Source organism: Miniopterus natalensis, chromosome 20 (genome assembly GCF_054644295.1).
Source record: "Miniopterus natalensis isolate mMinNat1 chromosome 20, mMinNat1.hap1, whole genome shotgun sequence".
Taxonomy (NCBI): domain Eukaryota; kingdom Metazoa; phylum Chordata; class Mammalia; order Chiroptera; family Miniopteridae; genus Miniopterus; species Miniopterus natalensis.
Genome location: NC_142100.1, coordinates 1,855,427 through 1,883,225, shown reverse-complemented (window position 1 = coordinate 1,883,225; position 27,799 = coordinate 1,855,427). Strand labels below are relative to the sequence as shown.

At 41.5% G+C, this 27,799-nt stretch overlaps 1 long non-coding RNA gene across 1 annotated transcript in view; it reads left to right on the top strand.

The window, feature by feature from the left end:
* The window catches only part of LOC107534113 (uncharacterized), a 278,218-nt gene that overhangs the window by 181,644 nt on the left and 68,775 nt on the right, over positions 1–27,799 (top strand). Inside the window, exon 2 of the long non-coding RNA XR_015716205.1 lies at positions 12,687–12,858. This is a non-coding gene — a long non-coding RNA (uncharacterized LOC107534113). The remainder of the gene's footprint in view (positions 1–12,686; positions 12,859–27,799) is intronic.

Genomic DNA, 27,799 nt, shown 5'->3' with positions numbered 1-27,799 from the left:
TGGCCATGACTACAGCAAATGAGCTCTTGTGTGGAGGCCAACCTCACCGAGTGGGAGTCATTTTAGCAGGGTTTTGGTGCCAGCTGAGTCTTCCCTTTGGGAGTGGTGTTTATGGAACTGGTTGGGTGGTTTTCTGATGTGTGCTGAAGCCAACCACTGGGTGGGTTATTTCTGGAGGATCTTGGGAGGGGCATCATTGCAGGCTAAGGTCAGCTGCTGCTTGTGCCTTGCTTGGTGCCTCTTGGTAGGAGCTACAAAGTGGTCTGAAATTGATTGCCACTTATGCTGGGAGAAGCTATGTTGCAAACCAAGGCCAACGGCCACTGTGCTGGGCTTGAGACCTTTTGGTGGACCCCATGATATGAACTGAGGGCAGCTACCATTTGTGCTAGGCTTGTGATTTCTTAATTGAAGAGTGTTCCAGGCCAAGATTGGCCATCACTATGTTAGGCTTGGGGTCACCTGATGGGAGTTGCAATGTAAGTTGTGACCTAATGCTGGGCTTGGGGCGTCTTAGCAAGACCTGGAAGGCATGCTGAAGTCAGCTCCTGCTTGTTTGGGTTTTGTGGAACTTTAGAGATTTGGGGAAAGTCTGCAGGCTGCTTGTTTGGAGGAGCTGCTAGAAGAGGCTCAGGCCAGGTGGTGATTTGGTGGGGTAGGGTCTCAAGGGCTCACCAGGGCAGGTTGAATGGTATTAACCAGGTTAATAGAGATTTGGTGCCCACCCATTCCAGGCTGACTGGTTTGGAGGAGAGTTCAACAAAGGAACTATGGAGCCTGCCAGTGCCTCTGTCACAGAAGAGGGTTGCCCCAACCCTTGCCTCTCCAGTCCTCACCCTGAAATCAGTCAATGTAGTTTCTCTCCATATGTCCCTGGCATGGTTTGAGCTGTGTGCCTTTGCACTGGAGCTTAGAGTGAGTGGGTTTGTGAGCAAGGGAGTTGTACACTGGCCCTTTAAGAGAAGTGCTTTGACCTCCAACAGCCCTTTTTCTTGCTCAGATGCAATCCCCGCTGGTTTTCACAGCCAGATGTTATAAGGACTCCTCTTCTAGGGACTGATGACATAGGTTTTGGAATTCATTGTGGAGCTGGACCTCTTACTCCTCAGGGGACACCTCCTCAACTGAGATATTGCTCCTGATTCTTAATCTCCACACTGTGGGTTGGATTCTACCCATTCCGTCTACACCCCTCCTACCAGTTTCAACATGGCTTCTTCTTTAAATCCTTAGTTACAGGAACTCTGTTCAGCCAGTCTTCATATGGTTCTCAATGATGGTCGTTCTATAATTTAATTGTAACTTTAATGTGGTCCTGGGAGGAGGCAAGCACAGAGTTTACCTACTCTGACATCTTGACTGGATGTCTCAGATTTTCATAATACTATGTTTTTTTTGGAAAGGAGGTAAGGAATAAAACATGAAAGACAAGAATAAGAAACTCTTATGCCAAACATTTCTTAAGACTCTCAGCCAAAGATAAGGATTTAAATGATGGAACTATTTCAATTTTCCCACTCAACCAACTTTTATTTTGAGTGTCCACTATGGCTGACATTGTCAGGAGTTGAAAAACAGATTAGGAAATATCCCAGGAAGTGATTTAATAGAAATATGAACATGTTCATGTGCATTTATAATACACATTAGAAATGGGAAATGGAATGGGAGTTCACATAAAAATCTGAGCATACTCAAAAGAGAAGTATTATTTCTTATTGGACAATCACTGAAGATATTGTGGAGGTAGTAGTGTTTGTGAGACTCAAAGAATATGTAGGTTTTAGACATAGAAATGGAGGGGATGGGCATACTAGGAAGAAACAGAGGAAACAAAGTCATAGAGCAACATGTATAATTTGTATGTGATCAGAAAGTCATCCATTCTATTTGGAGCATGTATTTATGTGGAAGAGGAGGAACATGAGGCTGGTGAATGAGGTCAGAGCCACATTCTAGATGGCCCAGAATTGTAGGTTAAGAAGTTTGGTCTTTATTCTATAGATGATGGGAACCATTGAATATTTATTTTTCTGCAGAAGAACTACATGAACATACCTGTAATTTGGAAAAGAGTGTGACAGATGTTTGAAAATAACTTGGAGGCAAGGTCACCAGTTAGTGGCTAGAGCGCTGGTCCAGGAAAGTTGATGGAGGTGACACTTTCTTCCTGTGCTCAAATCACAAGAATGCTCCTCTGTTAACTGTCAGAGGTTAAAGTACTGGCTGAGGGCTTTCTGAGGGCATTTATTTAATGGCATGCCAGGGGCATGTACTCATAAAACCAAAATGCCATTGGGGCCAAGAATAGGGGTTTGGGTTACTTCCCCAGACAGGATGTACTTGGGGTGATTATCCATGTGATTCATAGAGATCGGGAAAGAAGTCCTCCACAAACACCCTTCCCCTCCAAGTCCGGTGACTCATGGCTTCTTCAGTTTGGAAGGCTCTGAAGTCCAGGCAGAATTTGAAATATGATGTCAAATCATAAATTATTTGTGTTCATTGTTAAAAGAGAAATATTTTTATCCATTCTTTTAATCATTCAAGAAATAAGCCTTTAGTGAGCTCTTACTGTTTTGAGGCACACAGAACCTGGAGTTATAAAACATAGTTCCTGCCATAAAATATTTCCCAGTTTATCCTGGAAAACAGATACAGCATAAACAATATGTAGACTTGATAGTGTACATATTGAATCTTATAATAGATAAATGCAAACAGTATTAAGAGTCAGAGGAAAGACCCATAACTGCTTTGGGATAGGGAGGTTGTATGATCCTAAAGAATGACTGTTCGTACCATGTATTCATTCATCAATTCAACAAATAATTGTCAAGAGCTTACTGTATGACAAACAGTAAACTATACATGAGATTCCATGCTTTGTGGAGTTCACATGCTAGTGAGCAGACCCAGATAGTAAATACTTCTAGGAACCAAATGACACATCTTTACCTTACAGAAATTTGCAGTTTTGTAGAGCAAAGTTGCCAATAACTGCAACTAGCACTTCATTCCAAAGAAGAGCAGATGCAGAAAAGAAGCATGAACCCAGCCCTACTTGGAAAGAATGAGGAAAGGAACTTCAGTTTTGGGGACACCTACATGACAAGAAGACTCATTAATAAAATTGAGGCAGGATGGCCAACTTGCGTTAACATTGTTTGGCTGGAGATGACAAAAAACAGATACCATTTTTACAGGGAGACTCACAGCAGTGAGTCCCAGACATTCTGATTTGCATTGTCTATCAGGCAAGTGGAGTCACTGGTTAAGAAATGTGAGTATTATAGTTTTAGCTCAGCAATAGTTTTTCTATATCTTCAGTCTGACTGCTTTGCAATGGCCCAGTGCCATGAAAATAAAAACTTAAGACACTGACTGCTTTGTTGCTCAATAATATTCAGGTCAAATTCTGTGACAGCCAACTCTGGCTTGGAGGTCATACTTGATTCTCATAGCATCAGGCTGTCTAAAGTAGGCAGGCTGTGAGGTAGTTTTTGTCATGGTGCTCACTGAAATGGGATTTGACCTATATAAGGAAAAGAAGTAGGACAGAAATTGCTTTTCAACCCATCCCAGGCTTGGAGAAATCCAGTACAAGTAATTGCAGAATCACAGAGCTGGAAGGGACTCAGAGCTACTTAAGGTGATCCTGGCACCTGCTTCTCAAAGGATATAGGCCTATCAGTAAATTTAATGTAAATTATCAAGCTCACTATTTTTGCAGCACATTAAAAATTTACCCATTCTGAATAGTATCGTTCCCTTTGGGGCAGCAGTGCTGCCTAGCCTTAGGTAAAACATCTTTGAACCTTCTATTTTACGGATCTCAGAACCTACCTCGCATATTCTTTTGAATACTCTCAGTAGGAGAAAATCTTTGGAGGAGGACGCTCTGCATTTTCAGAAAACGAAGTGCGTATACAGTTGGTCTAGCTGGAGGGACTTTATCCTCACCTGAGGATATGCTTATGATTTTAGAGAGAGGAAGGGAGCGGGGGAGAGTTTGATGTGAGAGAGAAGCATCCATTGGTTGACTTCCATATGCGCCCCGACAGGGGATCGAACCTGCAACCAGGCATGTGCCCTGGCTGGGAATCAAACTCGCAACACGCTGGTGCACAGGACAATGCTGCAACTAACTGAACACCCAGCCAGGGCAATGGTACCACTTTAAAAAGTAAATGTTTTAATTGATTTCAGAGAGAGAAAGGGAGACAGAGAGAGAAACATCAGTGATGAGAAAGATTGTCATTGATGGGCTGCCTCCTGCACGCCCCCTACTGGGATCAAGCGCACAACCCAGGCATGTGCCCTGGCTGGAATTGAACCGTGACCTCCTGGTTCATAGGTGGACGCTCACCCACTGAGCCACCCCGGCTGGGCAATGATATAATTTTTTATTAAAAATAAATTGAAATGCAGCTATGAAATGATGAGGTGACATTTTCTCTGGTTTATATTTGATTCAAAAAGGACTTACCAGCAATGGCAAAAGTAGTAAAATACTCTCCCAATGGCTGCTTTGATGGTCTACAAGCTTTGTTAACTGTACTGCTTCTTACTCTCTCTGGTGAACTAGTGACCAAGGTGCACACCCTGTTTGTCTCAAAATACCCACCTGATGCCGTTGCATGCCAGGGCTGTCTGTCGAGTGACTTAGAAAACAATAATGCCTCCACTTTATAGTCATATTATGAATTATTTGCCCTTTTCCCCCAGCAAATACAAACCCTATGGTCACTTCTTACCTGGAGGCTAATTAGCCCAAATAACAAGGGAAGCAGCCTGTGCAGAATAGACACTGTTCTGGGACAAGAGTTCAGGCTCTGTTATGAGGAGGGTTGGCTGCTATGGGAAAAGTACTTAACCCTGTGTTTTCATTTAAATGAAATGATTGAACTAGATGATGGGACAAGGTCTATGTGAGGAACAAAATATTGAGTAGCTACTTTGTGCCCATCTCTGTGCATGTTGTAGGAGATTTTTTAAAGGTCTTAGTATAGATCAGGATTCTTGTGTTTGCAAATGACAGGAGCCAAGCTTGATTTAGATATGGTTAAAAAATAACAAACTCCAGGGAGGACAGGACTATACCAGGCCCCAGAAGTTAGCAGAACCAAGGGCTCAAGCATGTCCATGACACACTTCCTCCAGCTTTGTCCGTGGCTTCTCCCTCGGGATCAGTCTGTTCTCTCAGATCTGTGTCCTTGTGAGCCTAGAGAAATGTGCAAAACCTCTGGGAAGGCCTCTGGGCCAGGGGAACAAGATATCATGACTGGCAGCTGCTCTTAGAACCATGAGATTGGCTGGGCAGAGGGCAGCTTCCCCACATAAGAGATTGATATACAAACAAACAAAAATAGAGCTCCATGAAGCCTGCTCTCTGTTTGCTCCCCACTCTCACGCTACTCCTCTTGCTCCACTCACACTGGCCGAGGGACCTCCTGCTCTTCTTGAAGACCATACCCAGCTTCATCATTTCTGAGGTCTGACTGCCTGGGCAGCACAATCCCTTCCTTTTTATGTGCTCAGAGCACCTTGGGCCCATCTGTACTGGGGAAATACAACTCCTCATGTTGTTTGTCATGGTCTGTTGACAGGTTTTTCTCCCCTATGAGACTTGGTTCTGGGGATTCAATGAGAAGTAACCCCAAAATCTTGTTCTCAAGATGATCAAGGTTCAGTGGGAAATCTATGCTAAACAAACACTTTCAATACAATTGGTGGGATGAGCTCACCAGATGTCAGCACTGATGTTATAGGAGCACATGGGAGAGTGTCATCCCAGAAGCAGGGGCCGGGGTGAAAAGGACAGATAGAGTTTTCAAGGAGAGAGGGGCCACTGCTGGCCTGAGTTGGGTTCTGCTGAGTAGGATTGAAGCTGGACCAGGCTGTGTAAAGTCTGCAGCAGGGAGCACTCTTTGCAGTAAGAACAGCCTATAAGAGCTCAAGAAATGCCTGAAATCACAACATAATCAAAGGTTTATGTTTGAATGTAACAGGTAAGACAGAAATGAAGTTATTGGAAAATAAGACAGTTTCCAATAAAGTACTGATTGAATAGTGCAGTGCGCTAGGAGTTAGTGCATTGAGTTCACCATGATCCTATGAAGGAAGTCTTTCAGAAAATGCCCGTATTGTCTCACTACATGGGGAGCTGACTGTGATAAATATGAAATTGGAGAGTATGGGTTCCAATCTCACTTTGCCAGGTATTCGCTTGGTGATAAGTTTTCAATCTCCAATTTCTACATCATAAAACAAAGACACTAAGATTCATCTCTCAGAGTTATACACAGGAAAAACAAGACATGTACATGAAAGTGCTTAATAAACTATAAGGTTCTATACAAATTTAAATTATTACTTAAATATGCTTATCTGTAAAACAGAGAATTATTAATTGACAAGAATGTTTGGAAGACATGAGAAGGCATATAAATATAATGACATGACAAGATACAATATTCACATTACGAGGTATGGTCATTGTACTTACCAGCTAAAAGTCTTGGTTAGTGCTATTGCAAAATGCATAACATGTTAATGAGCTGACTCGGGCCTTTTATAGATTTCTAACTCTGATGATAGGCCAGAGAAACACCACTTCAGGGCGTTTCAGTCTGACTCAACTAGACATGTGCTGTGCTACGAATTAGGCCTCTGAAATGTGATTATAAGGTATTCCGTCTACCAAGTGAACCGCATCCTGGTAGAAAGAAGGTTCACCTAAGAATTTCCTTCTCGTTATAGAACTCTAAGAGGGAAAACTTTTACTCTAAGAGGTAAAATTTTCTCCTTTTAAATGGTCATTTTAAAGTGTCAGATGACATACAAAGGGCCTGAATAAGTGTAATTCCATTACGTTCTGTGCGAACACTTCTTATGCTCTGGATAGAGTGTGGAAGAGGGCAGGGAAGCACATCCAACAGATACAGAATGACTTGCTAAAGAAATCTGAACTCTCTGAGTGTATCTTAAAGACTATGGAAAAAAAATACTAAAGTTTAATTGATACAGTGAATGCCGGCACACAGTGTAAATAATTTCACTCCCTGCGCTCCTTCAGTTTTTGAGAGGTCTTGGCTTTCCCCTGGGAATAAGCCTCTGCCTTGCCTCCCACATTCCCTGCTGGGGCAGCTCTGATCTGAGTGTCACAGAGGAGGCTGACTCAGGTGCTTTTCTATGTTGCCGGAAGGCGACCCTGAGAAGCGTGGGTCCGGACATTAGAGGTGTGTTATTCACTGTGCTTCAAGGATCAACCCAGAGAACCTGGAAGCGGAGGCTCAACACCCCCAAGTATGGGGTCAAAGTCACGGCCAGTTGGCGGTGCTCTTGTCTCTCTCTTACACCCATTATTTAATAGCCTTGATCCTAATTCTTCTGACGGGTGCTTTCTAAAACTTATGTCAGGAGGGAGAACATGGCCCCTCTCTGAGAACATTAGGTCTCTGAGATACAAATAAGAAGATATTGTAAGTTTAAATGAGTTCTCAACAGTCCCCATTGAACATACAAAACGCACAAGCACCGCCCGGCCTGTGTGGCTCAGCTGGTTCAGCGACACCCTGTGCACCAGGAGGATGCTGGTTTGATTCCCCATCAGGGCACATGCCTGCGTTTCAGGTTTGATCCCCAGTAGGGGGTATGCAAAAGGCAGCTGATTGATGTTTCTCTCTCACCGATGTTTCTATACCTCTCTCCCTCTCCCTTTCTCTCTCTAAAATCAATAAAAACGTATTTTAAAAAATGAAACAAAATGAGCAAACATTTAACTAAGTCTTCAAAAAAAATTTTTTTTAAGCTCAGCTTTCCCAAAGTTTTTTCACTACAGAACTGTTTTATTTAGTAACACTCCTTAGCATATTGAGTACCTCTCGTTCCCCCATAGACAGTTTGGAAAATTATGTCCTTAGATAAATTTCCTATTGAAGGGTGAGATCTATGCCTTAGACTGAAGAGAAGTTGAACATAGCTTACGTACAAATTTGAAATTAGGAATACATGTTCACCACCCAAAGGTTCTTTGAACCGCCTGTTGTTTATAAAATTGAAGGTTTGAAGGGAGGGGGGTGAAAAAGGTAGTTAGCATTCTAGTTCATTTATCCAGGAAAGCTCTACTTTTAAGATTAATTCAGAAAAAAAAAAAGTATTTTTTTTCTATTAGGTTGTATTTTATGGAAAATCCTTTGAAAATGTTGACATGATTTCCCTTCCTCTCCTTTCCCTCTGCCCTCTTGCCCTTCTACAAAGAATGGGTCTGGGCTTGATGTAAAACTGTTGTAGCTTTTATTCGACTGGGCCCTCGGAAACCTACTTGCCCAGAGAAGGCGTAACAGTGAATAGCTTTAGCTGTAATCACAGAGAAACCCTCCCCTCTCCTTCCACCTTTCCATCGCTCTGTGACCAGGAGTTGTATCTTCAATAGAAACTTTCTAATAAGTGCTAAAATTATGTTTTCTTTCCATAGGCTCTCCAGAGTGTCTTGTCTTCCCACCCATGAAATAGGTAGAACGATATCGGGCAATGGGACCAACTCCGCTCATTACACCCTTTATCTAATTTCCCTCTCAAAGGCTCTCCTTGGTTAGCTGCTTCCTCCTTGCATCCCTGCTTTCTGCTGTACCTTTTATGCTTTTATTCCATTCATCGGGTGCTATTTTACCTATGGTGACACAATGCTTCTCAACTGACCCTTGTCCATTTATAGCTGTATTTTCTCTGCCAACTAAAACTTAAAGTTTATTGGAGGTAGTTACTATGTATTTAAATATTTTATATTGTCTTCAAAGTCCCATATGCAGGCTCTGCACAGAGCAAACATTCGTTAATTTGAATTGATTTAAGAATAGTTTATGTGGAGTGAATGTGAGTGAGGACGTCTCCTTGTCTTTTGGGCTGAATAGCTGCATGACTAGCCCAGGAACGCTGGAGTCCACCTGACCTGAGTTTAAATCTGGGGCCAGAAAACTTTAATGATCTTTGTGCCCTTGATCAAACTACTTATGTTCTCTGAGCTGCCATTTTCTTGTCTACATGATGGAAATATTATATCTATCTTTGTTTTAAGGACTAAGTGACGATGTAGTTTGAGTTCTGGAGTCAGGCAGTTCTGGGCTTAACTCTCCTCTCCGCTTCTTACTCGCTGCATCGCCTGAAACAAGTTAGTTAACCTCTCCCAGCCTCATTCTGCTCGTCTGTGAATTGGGCTCCACACCAGCATTTATCTTGTGATACAATTTGGATTTAATGAAATAATGCATGTAACACCTAATAATGGCACCTCATACCTAATTAGAGATTCAATTAACCTCAACTATCGATATAGACACCAGTGGGAACAAATAAATGTTTGTTCTTCCCCTTGCTAATTCTCATCTTAAATGTTTGCTGTTGACGGACACGCTTGTAGACTTGTTAGCTGAGCATTCTCACTCTTTTACGTCTTAAATGGCACTGAATTCTTCTGAAAGAAAAGCTTTCTTGAGCAGACAGTGAACATCCAGATTTAAAAGACCTTACCTTCTAAGGTGGAGGGGTGGGGATGGTTTTCACTGAGTACAGCCCTGTAGTGATTTGACTGCTCTGGAATATGAATCAGGGAGAAGAAGAAACCCAGAAAACTGAGGCTTTGTCCTGAAAAAGAGAACAGGACGGGCGAGGGTTTCCACTGCCAGGCAGTTAACACACTCGTGCTTTTCATAGTGCGTCACGGTCTGTGACACTTTCATAGGAACGTCTATGAGTTGCCAAATCTGGAATTAAACATATCAGCCAAATAGCAGAGAGAGAAGAAAAATAGTTTCCATCCACCTGGCTGCCGTTCACAGGGCTCTGGAAGCAGAACGTCAAAAAATGATTATTCCAGCATCTCACTTTTCATCACGTCTTCAAGCCCATTGAGAGAATATCTATTCGCTTTCAAAACATCTTCAGCATAAAGCACTAGTGTTCTTTGAGGAAAGATGTTTTTTTTTCCTGATCTCTCCCCAAGCCTTTGTTTTGCTCCCATGCTGGCTGACCAGTGTAATTTAAAATGACATTATAGGCTTTAAAAAACTGACACTGCTCCGTCTTTGGTCCTTTTACTTTTTCTAATCAAGCAATCTCAACTCGTCTAAAATGCTCCCCTAAGGCTGGCTTTTCTAGACTTCCGTCATTTGGGGGCTCTTCTGAGGGTGTTCCTGAGCTAGTCCAAGAGCAGAATAAAAGTGCCGACCCTGCGTTACAGCCGCCTGGCTCCCCGGACCCAGTGCCACTCAGAGAGCATCACAGGCGCTCAAGCGAATGCTGACCGACGGACACGGGCTCCTATTTGTACAGCTTTTAATCCTTTATGGAAGCTTTAACTTCTCCTATTCTCTCTGCTGACCCACTCTGCCCCAACATTTTACCTTTAGTTATGAAGCCAGCAAGTGGTTAAGTGGAGACCTGAACTTGGGTTTCCAATTCCCAGTCGCACCAGTTTATTGACTCCACCTGAACATTTACTAGAGCAGAGCTGCTCAGGTTTTGGAAAATGTAGACCCCCAAACTTAACCAATGCTCAGGTGATGAAGAGAGTAATGGACCGGCCACCTACCAGTTCACATTCCAGTTCTAACATGTCTTTTTTAGGAAATATGTTTGAACATTGATTTTTTGTTTTGCTTTATTTTGTTTTGTTTTTTAACTGTAAAATGTGATTCGTTCATAAATAGCTTTTAGTCTTCTCTGACCCTGAGCTCCAATTCCTGTTGCTGTTTTGTGAGCTTGTTATTTTTTACATGGTGTCTCTACATTTTTTCCTGAGTATGAAATATTAATAGCACATGAGAGGGCACCTTTAAACTCTTCATCACCAGGATGTCCACGTGACCTCTCGGTGCCTTGATTGAATGATGTATGTTCAGTGCGAGGACCTTGGGACACCTCATGATAAAACCCTTGCTGCTCAAAGATTTCTTTAGTGTGGAAATCAACTGTCTTCACTATTCCTTTTATTTACTTTGCTGGAACTTACAAAGTCAGCCAAAAGTGGGTATTAAATGATCTAGGACACAGGGTCTCTAGCAGTAAGCTCCTCAAAATTAGGGGCTGTGTCACAACTTTTTACATCCTACCCCTAATCCATCTTCTTTCTGCCGTATAAGATATTGAATTGCTCATGGAATTCCAGCTCAAATTCAAGATTCTTACTCCTTGGTAAGAATCAAGGCGTCAGCTTAGTTTGCTATCTGTCATGGGATTCGGTTCATGCCTCCAAACATGTGTGTAGATATGGCCCATTCTTTGGCATTAACAGAGGTTGAAGACAAAAGGAAAAATCTCGCCTTCTGCCCCATGAGGGAAAATCCCTCCCCATCTCAGAAAGCTACAGTGCGGCTTATCTGGAACCTGGTTGTGCCTCACACTCAACTAGTATTATTCTGGTTTATGAAAAAGAGAGTATTCCTTCTCTTTCCTATAAGAATGACAAAATAATTTATTTAAAAAGAAAATTCATCCTAGTTATTAAAATGTGGAACAAAAGAAAATCAAGTGGAACAATAACTTTTTTTAAGGGGAAAACTTACTGGCAGTAGCTTGGTTTTAACAGGTTCTTGGGGAATTCTAAGGATGTCAGACCCATTCATTCATGGTAGGCAGTTATTTAACATGGAGCAGCTTCATTTATGAATGAAGGGGAACAATTTGGCTGGCAGAACAACTGACAAACGTAACATTCAGTTCATGAATATTATGTAAATTCAGTCAGTTCATTTGCTAATACATAAAATATAATATTCACATCTGAGTTTATTCTAGATTAAAAAACAAACATTAATACAGCATTTTGGTGGGAAAAAGTCAATATGGAAATGTCAAATCTCAAGTTCTTAACCCTTTTACATATTTCCCCTCAAGATGTGGAAACATAAGCTCTTCACTTTTCAGTGGAAAAAGTTATCCATCCAGCCTGCAAACACCCGTTTAGAATAGGAGAAGCTGATGTTAGCTTTCACATGGAGCTTAATGGCTAAAGGTGGATAAAGATATAAATTAGTTAAATTAATTACTAAGATGAATTGTGATTTTTCGTTTCCCCGAAGAATTAAAGACATGTGCTTCGTCTCCATTTCCGATAGCTTAGGTGCTCTCCCCTGGAGACAGGCATCTGCGCTAATGATTCATGGGCACAGGGGTCTACAGGTCTTCCCTCTTCCCCATCTCAGGACTTGTTCTTGCAAAGCGTACGTGTTATACTTTGTGCTACAAGTGAAACTTGATTTCACTTGTTTGACAAATCCGTATTGCCCAGTGGCCAGCTCACTTGCTCCTTATGGCTGACTTCAGAAGAGCTGAAATCCCCTAAGAGAGGGAAAGGGAGAGGGTAGAGACCCAGCCCTGCTCCCCGTTTCAGCCCCTTCATCTGAGGAGTCTGACTCAACCCCAAGCAACTTCCTCCCGACCAGAGCCCCAGATGCATTGTTGACATTTTCTTTAGTGGTGATTCTTGTCCTGAGAGTACAGAGAATGCTGATTTTATTAGAGTTCTTTCAACAAACTCATTTAATTGCTGCTGCTGCTTCTTGAGGGCCGAGTCCCTCCCAATGCTTCACGGCGGCCCAGCCACTCCTCACCCTCCCTTGGTGCTTCCCTTTCTTCCTTCTAAGTCCTTTTGTTGAGTTTAGAACAAGTCTTTTTTTTTTTAACAGACTCATCCCTGGGAAAGATTGAGAAGAGCAGTAAACTTGGCTCCCTCGCTGTGTTCTGACTACCGTGCGAAGGCAGCAAAGCAGTGGCCCCCCCAGGCTCTGCCCGTCATCCGCAACGCTGGGGCAGTTTTAGAATAAAACCTGGAAAACGTGCTGACACTTCCGTGCTTTTGTAAGTTCATCTTTGTGGCAATTTTAAGGTGTGTGTTTTTCCCCCTTGACTGTTGTAAAGAGCTGAAAATCTGTCTTTTGCAGAGCATTCTAGCAATTGGGTCTCATTTGCTTTGCAAGGGCATTAGAAGAAACTGCTATTTTGGAAACTCTTTAATATATGGGATAATTGTACAAAGTCTTGACAGTTTGCGTTGCTCTTTCCTATTATCTTACCCAGTCGCCTCTCATAGAAGCCCAGGGCATATTATTTATAGACTTCGGAAACAAAATAGAGGTGTTGAAAAAGTAACAAGTGTGGCAGGGCAATTTATCTCACTCTGGAATTAATCAACTGATTAAAATGTCTTCCTTCAGATCCTTTAATACCCATGACCAGGAAACCCCATGCCTTCTGACCTGAACAGGTAGGACCTGCACACCCCCGTGCATTTTAGGACTATGTGGTCTAGCTAGTCTTAGGTTCACCCTAACAAAAAGCTGTCTGAGTGACTGGACATTGGGAACTGTGGTGTTCCGCTACTTTTTTTTTTTAGTCTTCACCTGAGGATATATTTATTGATTTTAGAGAGAGGTAAAGAGAGAGGAGGGAGAGGAAGGGAGGGACAGAGAGAAACATCATCGATTAGTTGCCTTCTGTATGTGCCCTGACTGGGAATCAAATCCCCAACCTTTAGGTGCACAGGACAACACTCCAGCCAACTGAGCCACATGGTCCACAGCTCAGTTACTTTTATTAAAAGTGTTATAGTGGATGGCTAAAAGCACTGTTTCTAGGGCCAGACTACCTGGGCTTAAATTCAAGCTCCAACCTTTCTCAGCTGTGTTCCATGTCAGGGATGTATCATTTAATCCTTCTTGGCTTTGTTTTTCTGGTCTGTAAAATGGGAACATTAGTTGCTACTTCATGAAATTATTGTGGGGCTGAATTGACTGAATCCATGTAAAGCTCTAAGCCCAGTACCTGGAACACAGTAAGGCCTCACTAAGTGTTAGCTATTACCATATTGTAATTCAAAAGGTGCCCAAGTGGACATTTTTTCTGAAGTTCTTTTAGGTTGACTTGTTTCATGAAATTACACATATGGCCCAGGCAAGACCAGAGATAGTTGGTGGTCTAATAGGTACTTGGTGGAGTAAATAGAACTTCATACTAGTGTCTCCTCTGTTCTTAAGAGCTGTTATAATTATAAGTTCTCAGTCCCCCCGTCGTTCTAATCGAAAACACAAAGCAGCGATGGCATTGCTCCTGAATACTTTGAGGAATTGACCAGGGCCCCATTCACCAGCACCCACAGTATTCCCCTCAGCACATTTGGAATGGTAGCACACAAAGAAGGCAAAGATGACATTGGGTTTCTTACAGTTCCAGGTGAAAGTAAGATATAGAGGAAATAGCAGGGATCTGCCTCCTTACAAATGTGCTGTTGTTGGAACACAAAAGACTAAGTCCCGCATCTGCTTCTGGTTTGCTGGATAAACCTGGCAAAACACTTTGCTCGTTTGTATCTCAGTTTCCCCTACTATAAATGGGAATTATACTACCCATAGGATGATCAACTAGTCTTTCATTTGCTGCAGTTTTCCTGTGGCAAGTGCCATGTCCCGGGAACCTCCTCAGTCCCAAGAAAATCAGGATGGTTGGTCACCCTAAATATTTGCCTCTCTTCTAACTGTGTTTACCATAAGGGCAGTGGATATGAAGGTGCTTTGAAATTTCATGAACTGAAGGATGTAATTAACTCAACTCTGAACACCTAAAGTCCCAAAATAGTGCTTTGGGTTATTGGAAGGAAAACATGGTAAAATAGTACACTATTTCTTTTTTTTTTTTCTTTTTAAAAAATAGATTTTCATTTATTTCAGAGAAACAAAGGGAGAGGGGGAGAGAGAGAAACATCAATGATGAGAGAGCCACTGATCGGCCTCCTCCTGCATGCCCCTGACTGGGGATCAAGCCCGCAACCCAGGCATGTGCCCTGACCGGGAAAAGAACTGCGATCTCCTGGATCCTAGGTCGGTGCTCAACTGCTGAGCCATGGCCAGCTGGACAGGATGTAATTTCTTAAGTAAGAATATGCACACATTCTTGGTACATTGTTTTATAAGCTGCTTAGAAATGTGTAATGTGACTGGCAAATTTCATCCATGGGTTTATCAGTCTCACAACAGTCTTAGGTTTGAGTAAATGCGATTGAAAGTGCACCCAAGCATTTTCAAGCAGGACAGTCAGGGCAAGCACCCCACATCGTGGCAAAGATGAGTTTTATTAGAAGGACCTCATCTGAATCATTTTTATTCCCTGAAATGTCTGTTTTACACCCAAGGCATATTTTGGAAAAGATTATCATTTATAATAAGTTGATTAGTGATTTGTCTTAGAAAACTTCACAGGGAAACAAAATAGCGTGGGAAAGATGGCATCACTGACCATGTGATCTGAAAAATAAGTACACACAGAGGCTGCTAGCCCATTGCTGGGAGTTAACTAGAGGCAGCATCAGTGCCCAATAGATGTACAAAAATATTAACCAATGTGCACACTCAGGAATTGAGCAGTTTCCAAAAAATTGATTCATTTCATTTTCTTTTATATCATGTAGAGATTGCATTTGAGTGGAACTTCAAAATGTATAAGCATGCATTTTCTTGAAAATTCAAAAAGCTTTTTATTTGTGTTTTCCCTAGAGGCATCTAACCAGACTTCAAGCCAATGTAAGATCTATAGATGCCTAAGTAAGGCTCCTTGAAGACATGCATAACACAACAAATAAAACACATATAGTATGTACTAGTGAAAGTGTAAAAACAAATTCAGTCAAACCTAGTTGCTTACATAAGTGGTGAGAAGGACTATTTATTTTTTAAAATTAGACTTTTAATATATAATGGGTTGGGTTCTGCTTGGCTTTAAAATGGAACATTTAAAGCTCTGAGAAATCATTAAGATGCCTGAAGACTCTGAACAGGTCCCATGTTTATCCCAGAGGAACCTTGGGTACATGGCCGATACTCAGTTAAATCTTGTTAACTTACATCGAATGTACTATCTATTAATAATAATTCAAAATAACATCATGAAACCATAATGAAAAGGGCATGGTCTACCATTCCACATTCAATTTTTTCTCCAAAGAATGAACCACTTTACATCTCAGACAAAAGCAAACAACGTCTTCAAAAGCTGAGCTGCAGGCTGCTGGCGTTCTGGTTTATGCTTCCTGGACAGAGGCCACTGTGCTGGCTTCAGAGCCCTTCTCTCACCTGCCTCACAGCTGTTGTTGCAAGAAGAAGCCTTCGTTCTGTTCCTACAATTTACAAATGGAAGCCCAGAGGAGGAAACGAGTTTCCCATGGTCACAGGTTCGAACCTTCTCAGATATTCTAATTTAATTCTAATTTAATTTTTCCAAAATTTCACCAAATAGAACTTTAAGTAAGTTGTGTGGTTTTTTTGCCCTTTTTAGTTTAGGAAACTCTCCCATCCATTGTTATCTTAATCACACTGCTCTGTAAGCAACTCCATTACTTTTAAATGGCATTTTCTTTGCTCTCAGACACACTTTACCCTCCACTCCAGGACTTAAGCAAAAGGAATCTTCTAGACTACCTCAAGTGCTATGTAAATATAAGAGCTATTCCTGGACTACTTCTTACGCCTGCAGCCTTTGATACAGTGACACCCAGTTCCCTGTTTGTACTGATTTCCCTCAGGCTTCGGTAATGTGAGTCAAAGCTTTGCTTTATGGTTAATTTCGCTGATCATGAGAGCAAGCTGAAGCCTACAAGGGTAGACATAAGCTGGAACACCAAGGTCATAACTTGAACAAAACCTCCAAAAAGACAGTGGCTCTTACAGCATCTTTCCTGTGACAGTAATGATGCAAACTGAAAGTAGAAAAATTAGTCTTCTTTGAGGGGCATATGAGGGCACAAAGATTTTTCAGAACTCACAAAGAGGAAATCTGTCCCCTTCCTTTTATTTATTTATTTAAATTTCTTATTTAGTTATTTTTTTATTGATCTTAGAGATAGGCAGTGAGGGGGAAAGAGAGAAACAATAATGTAAAAAAGAAACATTGATTGATTGCCTCCTGCACTCACCTGTCCAGAAATCAAACCCACAACCTGATTATGTGCCCTGACTGGGACTCAAACCCGCAACCTTTTGGTATACAAGACGATGCTCCACCCAGCCAGGGCCAGACCCCTTCCTTTTAAATCCTGATAACCCCTGGCTCAGCCAGGGGCTGAAGTTGATGCACCAGTGGCAGGTGACTCTTATGTAAGAATGGAATCTCAGGTATGATAAATTTGGTCTTGAGTAATTTAGCTCAGTTGCTGCAGACGGCAGTGTCATGATGGCAGGTTAGAGAATGTGTTCTGCTGGGCTGTGGATTGTGAGAAATGGCCACTCAGTTCAGAACTGGCTCAGATTATTCCTTGAGCCTCAAGGTCATGGCCAAGTGGCACAGCATAACTCTAGGGTTGACTTTATTTATTTATTTATTTATTTATTTATTTATTTATTTATTTATATTATTTTTTTAATCCTCACCTGAGGATTTTTTTCCATTGCTTTTTAGAGAGCATGGAAAGGAGAGAGAGAGAGGGGAGAGAGAGAAAAAGAGAGGGAGAGAGAGACATCAATGTGAGAGAGACACATCAATTCGTTGCCTCCTGCACTCACCTCAACTGCCCTGATGGGCGCCGAGATGTAGCCTGCAACTAGGTATGTACTGTGCCCTTGGCCAGAATTGAACCTGGGACCCTTTAGTCTGTGGGCCGATGCTCTAACCACTGAGCCAAACCTGCCGGGGTAGGTTTACGTTTATTCTCTCAACGTCTTTTCCTACTCTCTTACACTGCTGTTGACACCCATTTGCACTCAAGGTCCAACAAGAGTCAGGTTGTAACCTGTGTTTTTTGCGAATATCTTTATAATTCAGGGTCTCTGTCTATCATAAGTAGCCCCTGTTAGGGGTGATTTCTATGCTTGTCAAGAGTTGCTTATCCTAGAGAATTTGTATTAACTGAATTGGTTTGGCCAAGGAGCCATTTCTACCCCCTCCACCCCTGTCAGGCCCTACACCTTTCAGAGTACAAGCTTTAAGCCTTAGTTTTGAGGAGTCTGGAAATCCCTAAAAAGTGCACATACAACAAAAAAGTGTGAACATTCAGGGTAAGGTAAAAGTATTATTATTTATTAATTATTATATTACTTTCTATATGAAGAACTGTAAACCTACTTTTCCACCACCCTGCATATTTCTAAGGAGAGTGCCTACAGTTTTCATGAATTTTTTGTAGAAATCTGAGAACCAAGAAGTGGAGAGAGTCACTATTATAGATGAAGTAAATATTCTGAAGTATTCATTGTTTTTTTCCAACTAGATCTCCCACTTTGAATTTGAGGTTGAACTTGATCAGAGGTGAACACATAGGGCAGGCTTTGGAGTCAGACAGATAGATCCTTGATTCTGGCTTAGACTCTGGCTCTACTTCTCCTGACCGTGTGAGCTTACACACATCACTCTTCTATTCTCACATACACCTGAGATTATACAGTACTTGTATTTCTGTGTCTGATTTATTTTACCTAGCATAATGCCTTCAACATCCACCCATGTTGTCACAAATGGTACGATGTCCTATTTTATCTGTTGCTGAATAATTATTCTGTTTAATAAATGGACTTCTTTGTTCACTTATTCATCAAGGGACATTTAGGTTGTTTCCAAGTCTTGGCTATTTTGAGGCTTCTGAATGAGCCTTTATGAGTGTGTGTTAGAGGTTGAGTTTTGCAATTACACCAATTCAGACAGAAAAATAATCAGAAGCCCTCGACAGTCTTGTGGATGTGCATCTTCTCTCTTATTCTCTCAATCTTGCCTTTCATAAAATAAATCACAAGCAAAATCAGAATGGCATTGACCTGCCTGACTTATGGCTGAGACTAAGGAAGGGTAGTAACACGTTCTATGAGAAGACTCTAGAACCTCTCATCTTAGTGGGAGGACTCACCTGAGGACCTAGGGAAAAGATAGCTATGTGGCTAGGGTAGCTGCCTACAGTAGCCAGCTCCTCGTGAGGCATAACTGAACCTGAGGCACTGGCATTCAAACAAGTGGTCTAAGAAATTATCTCCCAAAGAAACTATGTATTTCTTCTTTCCTTTATTCCTACTCAAGGCTCTGTGTTCACCTTTGATTACTCAGTACTGTATCTCAGGCGTGTATTCTTTATTATCACTTATGCTGTCGTTAATCCTCCTTGTCTTACAAAAACACATGGCATTGGTCCTTACCTTGTATTTCTATTAGGGAATGAAAAAAAGTAATTAACATCTATTGATGGCAGTTAATTTACTAACTCTCCAAGCCAACATGTTTTAGATGAGAAAAATTGAGTATGAGGAAGTTAAGCAACTTAACGCCATGTAAGCTGTGGGACTTTTCCCTTGGCTGTCAGCCTCTGCATTTCCATGTGGAACTCTTAAGGACAGATAGAAAATCCTGAGAAACTGAATAAAAGGACAGGGTTGGTGATAAGGACTATTAATTTTGAAGATTTATTTTCTTCCTTGCATTCCTTTGCTATACAGACCAACACAGACACGCTCATTTGCATATCACATGTGCGAGCTTAAGGCCTCTCCAATATTTCCTATTCATGCAACAGCAAAGTTTCTGTTTCACAGATGTGAAGATCAGGGTCCATGACTGCACTTCTGGTATTGGGAAGGGCAGGATGGTCACAGGAGGTAAAAAAGAAAAAGAAAAAAGTAGAATAGGAATGGATTTATTAGTGTCAGATCAAAGGCACGTGTGGCCAAACACTGACATATCTTGGTTTGCCTCTTACCCAATTTAATGTTCAAAGTAATTGCACTTGAGCTTGAATTTATTCTAAGTTAATATTGTAACTCGTTTTGGGCCCCTTTTTCAAGTAGTTTTATTTAGTGTTTAACTGTCTGCACTTCAATCTTAAGAGCTTCTCCAACGCCTTCCTTCCCCATCCTCTGCTCCCGCCTCTCCTCCCTGCTGAGTTTGACTACCTGGTACAAAACAATATATTGACCGCCAAGTGCAAGTCAACAGATATCTCTGTGAAAACCGAGAGGAACAGGAGCTCACCACTTCCCAGTGCTGGTTAAAGCATCCTGAAACAGCTCGTGCATGGTGCCAAGGTCAAGGAGGTCAGCCCGCACCTGAGCTCAGGCATTTGAGTTTGTCAAATGAGTCAGTCAAATGGGAATGTTGGGGTATCTTGGCTGGATGCATGTCAATATCACTGTGCATAAAAGACATCTATTTGCTATTCAATGTTTGTCATCACACTAAACCATTTGTTTAAAAAGTGAGCAATGCCCTGAATGCATTTGTGTTTACAAGAAGTTCTTTGCAGCAGAGGCAGATGAATTTTGTTGAATATACTTTAATCTCCTCTTTCCTTTCCTCATCTCTTCCTGATTAACCACTGTCTCCATCACACCTCCTCTGCACCTCTACTAGAAGAAGTGCAATCTCTGTTTGCCTACTGGCAACACTGACACACATGTGATTATTTGTGACCCACTAGAGTGGACATTCCGTGCACATCTGTTTTATCACTCATATGTAATTCATCTGCAAGTCACTGGCTCCAAGTTGATTGCTGGCACAAACTAGGCATTCAATAAATATTTGTTGAATGAATCCATGATAGAATGAATAGAAAAGCACATTCATTTATTTTGCTGCATGTCTAGCTTCACAAAAACATTTGAATATTTTTCTTTTGAGTATCATTCACTGATACTGCCACTCTGCCTTCCTCAGTCAATATTTATGGGGAGTCTTTGAGGTGTCAGGCACTGGACTATATGCCAGGGTGAGTGAGACATGGTCCCTACTTCCTTGGAAGATCCAGAGTAGGCTATACTGATCACATAGGTTCTGAGTGAGGCAGCCATACCTAGTGAATCACCAGCCACTGTGGGTGTAGCCTTGAAGTGGCTGTTTGTGGGAGGGTGCAGAAGAAGACATTAACCTGACCTGGAGACTTCCACAGCTCAAGGAGTAGTGAACAAAAAATACATGAAATATAGGGGATAATGTATGCCTAGACACAGGAAATAGTGGAGTACAGTAGGAATGACTAGAGTGGCTTGTAGAGGTAAAACAATGAGTTTTTCACCCTAACATGGACTCTCCCTGATACTTTTAGCTCATATGTAATTTACATAACAAATATTTTTTCTGTACTACTATGTGCTTGACACTATGCCAAGTCTGGGCAGGTGGCAATGCAGAACAAAGGTGTGAAAATGTCTTCTAAGAAGGTGCAGGCCAAGACAGAAGTGTCTGGCTCACACCTGAAAATGAAAGTAAACATAAGTAAGTAGAGTGAGAGTAAGAGAGAGAAGGGGAAGGGACTGAGATGGTGAAAAAGACAGAAAATCTAAGGGCTCTCGGTCTGCCTCCTGCTTCTAGGTCCAAAAATTCCAAAGATGGTGACTTTAAATTCAGGACTTTTATATTTCTCCCTTAGAATTTTTAAAAAAGACCTTGATATTGTTGAGGTGACAGAGTGTGAGTTTAGTAGAAATATGAGAAATGTCTAACTAACTCCAATAATCTCTCGGTTACTGAGGGCTAACATATTTTCAGATGACTTGTTTCATTCGAATCTAAGATTTCAGACTTAGCCTTCCATCTCTACTATCCATACACTATAAACCTTTAAAATTTTTTTCAGCCTGTTCCCTGTTTTACAGTGACTAAAAACATTGGATCTTGTGTTGCTTTAGGGCATATTTATTTGGTACTTACTATGTGCCAGGAAGTGTCTTAGGCTCTAGGAATTCATCAGCTCCCAAATCATTGACCCCATGTTGAAATCGGTAAACTTGGCTTTATAGATCTTTGTAAGATATATTTCAAGGTTCCTCTGAAAGGACCTTTAGAGTCCATTTTTTAACAATAAGATTCAGCATGCATGCATGTGATCTGGTTTTAATCAATAAAGGAAATAAGAAGCACAGCTGAATAACACAGAAACTAAAATTAAAACAATTTGAGCATTTTCAAAAGCATGGCCCTCTTGAAGTCCTAAATCACCACTCTGTCAAGCTTCTATGAGGAAGGCAAGACAGGCTCAAGAAGGCAAGACCTGCTGCACGCTGTATGAAGAGGAATGCTTAGTGTGCCTTGGGCACAAGGCTAGGTACTTTTACAAGGCTTATTTCATTCAGTTCCTCCAATAGCTTTGTGAAATAGATATCATTGCTATTCCCTTCTTATGGATAAAGGAATCGGGGCTCCTAGTGACTAAGGAAGTCACCCAAGACAACAACACACCTAATAAACACAGTGGGAAACACTTAAGTACAGATTCATCGACTCCAAAGTCCTTGCCTTAGGTAGAAATTCCTTTCAAAATAATTCCTGTTAAGGCTTAGAGCCACTTCTTGGTGACTGAGAAACCCTTCTGAAGACTAAAGAGGGATTAATCTAGGTTTGGGTTTGTCTTCTTAAAACCTTGGGATTTACTGGAGGGTGCTATCACTTGCCATTTTGGGCCTTCTACACATAGTACATGGTAGAGAGCCCCCTTTTCAACTCAGCCACCTGTGTTTTTGGCTTTAATTTCCATCAAAATTATTGGACACATTCTTCTATTTCCATTTATACCTAAGACCAGAGAGAGACATTCTATTGGTCTTCTTCAGTAATCTTTCCTAAGGTTGTTTTCAGTATCTGTTCCAAGGTCTTTATCTCATCTTCCCTTTCTTGTGTATGTGTGTGTGTGTGTCTGTGTGTGTGTATTTTACATTATTTGTTATAGTAATTATATTTGTTAATATACTATAATTATAATGCAAGTGTATTAAAATATAAAAATTATATATTTTAATAATTAAGAACCAATGCAAATAACAGGCAGCTTCTGAATTTGAAAAGTCTCCAAATGACATCCCAGGGACCAAAAGACAACTCAAACCTGGTATGAATGGTCCATCTTATATGGCTTATGTACAAGCCTACCAAAGGCAGGGAATTGGGTTAGTCATGGGCATAGAATTTTACAACTTAAAAGAGCATTTGAGTTCCAACTCCTACAATGTAGAGAAGGAACTGAATTCTGGAAAGGTTAGTGATTTGCCCAAAGTCAAACAGGAAAACAGAACAGGATCTGGACAGTGATTCCAAAACTTTTATTTTTAGATAAAAATTAGACTGTTACAACACAGATTCTTGAATCATGACACCTGAGAATCTGATTCAGATCAGTTCAGTAATTGGTATGATTGATAAGCCTCCTGGGTGGCTTGGCAGCTGGTGGTCTAAGACCACACTTTAAGAAACACTAATGGATATTAGGCCTCATGATCAATTTTTTCCCAATAAACTATGCTGCCTTCCTACATTAAAAAGCATTTCAAACAATATATAAGGCTCTGTGAGGTACATTAATGCTTTTATTTCCTAACTCAACAATTAATTTCTGGTTGCATCATTCATTGAAAGTCTTTTTCCCCCCACTCAATAAATCAGCCCCTATGATGTGCCAGGTACTGTGCTAAGAGCTAGAGATAATACAAAGACTAAAACAGCTCCACCTCCAAGGTATCCACACATAGCAAGGGTCGTGGCTGCCATTTTTCCCCCATTGCTTTCCAGAGAGAGTGGAAGGGAGAGAGAGAGAGAGAAGCAGCAATGCGAGAGAAACACATGGATTGGTTGCCTCTCTCACACACCCCGGCCAGGGCTGGGGATTGAGCCTGCAACCGAGGGATGTGCCCTTGGCCCAAATCAAACACCGGACGCTTCAGGCCAAAGCCCTAACCATTGAGCAAACTGGCTAGGGCATGGCTACCATGTTTAACACTTTATACGTGCTTTTTATAGTGTACCTCATTCACGTATCTCATTCCTTACCTTTAGGTGAACCTGTACATCATAACAACATAATCTGAGAGTTTTTCATATATGTAGAATCATGTATATTCTATCCAACTTAATATGCCTTAGAAGTATTTGTCTGTTCTTTCTTTATATATGTCTACTCTTTATAATAGCTACAGAGTATTTCCCAGTATTGATGTGACATCATGTATTTAACCATTCCCACAATGACAAATATTAAATTGTTTATATTTTCTATTAAAAATAGTCACATGATGGCTTCCAAAGTAAATATTGTTATCTCTGTTTTATAGGTGAGTAGATAGACAAAGTTAGCTACTGTTCAAGGTCTCACAATGGCAGAGTTAGCATTCAAACTGAGGCAAGTCTGCCTCAAAGGCTACAGTTACTTTATTTTCACTATTATGCCTTCTAAAAGTTGCAACAGGAAGGGGTAAATGCTGAAGTGGATTTTATTGGATCACCAGCAGCTAGATGTTTTGGTGATCCTCAGGGTCATCTGGGGAGGTGACATATTGAGCAGAATCTAGGGGTCTTCTGGGCAGATGGGGAGAAGCCACTCTAGAAGAGATATAAGTTTACTACATGCCAATCAAATATAGATATTGATCACCACTAGAAGAAACCTGTAAGACACGCTTGTGGGGAGATTCATTGGAAGAAGATATGATACGGACACCAAATCTTACAGCATGATGTGTGTGTGGAAAATTCTAGAGTAATAAGCTAGTGAGTACAGTGTAAATAAATACCTGCTTCATGTGTCAGCTTCGAGGGAGCTCAGGACATGATGGGCTCCGGATCCTGTCTACATGGCATGGCAGAGAATTTCCCCTTCTGTATCTCAGTTTCTCCTCTGGAACACAAAAGTAACACTTCATCCCTGACAACTGGACAGCAATGTTTCAGGGCTTAGTTAATTTTTGTAAATGTTTTGAGCTCCTCCAAGATGAGGTGTGTATTATGTAAATAGAATAAATTAATAGCAACTGTCAGAATCAAAATGAAACTGAACTGAGCTGCAGTCACTTTCTGAGAAGCACAATAGCCATAAAGCATGAAGCCTACCTGGGGTCTGTCACATTGACCCTTCTTTAAAAGGCAGCCTGGGCCTCATATAGGACATTTGGACAGCTCTGGCCTTGATCTCAAGAGGGGAAATTCAGGAGACTAGCTGGATTTTCCAACCTTTAATTTCCCAGCCGATTACTATGATTAAGAGCCCATCTGGTACAGCTCATTTGCGAGGTATGTGTGTGCAGGGAAGTGGACTCTAGTAAAAGCAGAGATCTAACAAAACAAAAACAAAGAAAGCAAGAAAGAAAATGCACAGTGGAGTTGGTGCCACTTTGGAACCCTCTGCTAAAGTGTCTAAATAGGAATTTCCTCGGATTAGCATTCTTGAGGACAGTGGGCCCTATGTCGTAAGAAAGGCAGTTAGCGAGCAAGTGTTTCTCTTTTCCAGGCTTTTATGTCAGCTTAGTGAGGATTTGGTGGTACCTTTGTCTGCCATGGGTCTAGAGCAGCGAAATTCTGCCAGTGCCACAAGAATTTTTAAAATGTGCGATACCTATTTAGTCAGAGGCACTGACTTCTTCTCCCTTAGATTGTCAAATAAAAAAATGACAACAGCCAACACAACAACAGCCGTCTGGTGTGAATGAATCAAAAGTGTACCTATTTATCAGATCAGCAAAAAATATATCATTTGTTTTGCCATAGAATTCTAGTGATTAGTTCACAGGTGCCAAGGGGTAGAAAGGTTGAAAATTGCTGCTCTAGAGGGCCTATGAACATGCTAAGAAGAAAATGCAGCTCTGGGTTTCATGGGTCTAGAGCAGCAACGTACCTACATCTTTACCTGGGCACTCAGGGGAACCAAGCAGGAGCTGGGCGGGAGCAGAGTGACACTGCTACCCAGGGCTCTGGTAACAATTTAGGAAGAGGGGTCTTGGAGCTTGTGTTCCCTTGCTCTTATCACTCCAAAGAAAGCTCTGAGCAAGGGGTGGGGGAAGCCATATGTTAGCTCTCATATCTCCATGGCCCATTTAGTGGAATGACAGTTCTACGCCAGAAGCAGGAAAGCCGATCTCGTAAGTACTAATAGGACTTACAGATGTGCAGAACCCAAGGTTATGATGCTTAACTGACTCCCGGATGGAATTTCTCATAATTTTCTGTCACCTGGGGGATCCTATGTAAACCTGTTTCAGACAGAGTTTTTATTGTATTTTATTTCTGAGCTCCAACAGGCTTCCCCTTTCCAGGACAAGCCTCTAAATCTCCTTGAAAACCCTACCTCAAAGGTTGAGGCTCCTGTCTCCTGTGGTCACCACTTCTGCTGGGGCTCCAGGTCCACAAGGAAAACTCATCAGTGACTTGATCTTAGTCCCTCGCTGCCTGCGCACAGGTTCACTGAAAACATCTGGCAGCCCTGACCCTCCTATCCATTTGCCAGATGTATTGAAGCAAAGAGGACCTGGAGAACCCATCTGTAGCCCTCTGTGGTGACGGAGGGTAGACTAGGTGATGGTCTAACTTCAGGACGACCTGCGAGCCCTACTAGCTATTTAGCTCAGTCATAAAAGGACTGATGATTTCCCTTCTGTAGTTGGAAGGTCTCTACCTTTACAGGCTGCTATGCTGAGTTTCTTATGGCCAAGACTAGGAAGCTGTCCTTTGTTACACCTCAGAAACCTAAAAATAAAGCTGGCTTCTCCACAAGTTGGCATTAGTACCTAATAGCCCTTTGGGAGAATCCCACCCTGTCTTCCAGAAAGGTGGATTTCACAGCCCACAATGTGGAGTTACGCAGAGAAAGCAGATCAGTAGAAATGAGACAGATTCTGACGGGGTCCCCTTAGACCTCTGTTTCTGAAAAGGCACTTAGCTACCTGGACCTTCCACTGAAGATCCCTTCTCATAAGGGTGGGAGTTCATCAGTGAATCTGTGAATTTGTAGTGAGACCTCAATGTCAATGATGAAGCTTCCTCAGAGCCTAAGGTTTTCTGGTGAAGCCTGTCTGTGGAGGAGTGTCCTGAACAAAGGGCAAGTCTACAGGTGTTAGGTCCTGCTCAGCCATAGCTGTCTAACCTCACAGGAGGAGGGAGCCTGGCAAAGTCAATTACGTGGGATGGGAAGAATCCAGATCTCACCGAACATCCTCTCGTGCTTCAGCTTACCCTCACCCAGCACCAGGAAGCTTCCAAGCTTCCCAGGACTCCTCCTGGGAATGCTGATCTGGTCCAGTTGCATTTCTTGGAGAGAGGTCTTAATTCTAAAGGTTGTGTGAATAAAATTTGTAAGGCCTATTTTATGCAAGATAAAAATCAACCTGAACTAGTTCTTTATTAGCTAAGATGTCCAGAGATATAATATTAACAATAATACTTTCTAGGAATCCAAAATTTTATCACATAGAGGTTGCTGAACGCTCTCCCCCATTGTTGTGAGAAAGATAAAGCAAGGCTGATACATCAGGAGTTTCAGTCACTCGATAAGGCGAACGCTTGGTCTGTTTCATCCTCAGCTTCTTTCCACAGTGACAACTGATTGAGTGCTCATAAAGCTCATTCCTGCTGAGGTCAGGCAGGATTTCAGAATCCTTCTCCATTTGTACTCCAAGCATTCCCTACCAGTCAGTCAATGTTGGCATAAGGGAATTAACTTAAAAACATAAAAAGAGAAGAGCAGTATCCTAAGTTCTACATGGCATAATTTAAATATCTCAAGAAGGGGTTTTGGACTCTGTGGCTTTTACCATCCTTTCTGTTTACAAATTATTTAATTGCCATCAAGACTCAACTTTTCACTTACCCTGCCCATTCTTGTCTACCACCTCAAATACCACACCAAAATAAATGGGAAAGATGATCCTGCTTTTATGAGCCATCCTTAAGGTGTTGTCTGGCTCATATTAAATGTCAGGAATAAATTATTTATGTGAGATAAAAATACAAAGATATCATTATATTATGGGCATTAATCCTACCCAAGAATAGAAGATTAACCCTCTTGAATGCCCCCTGAGTG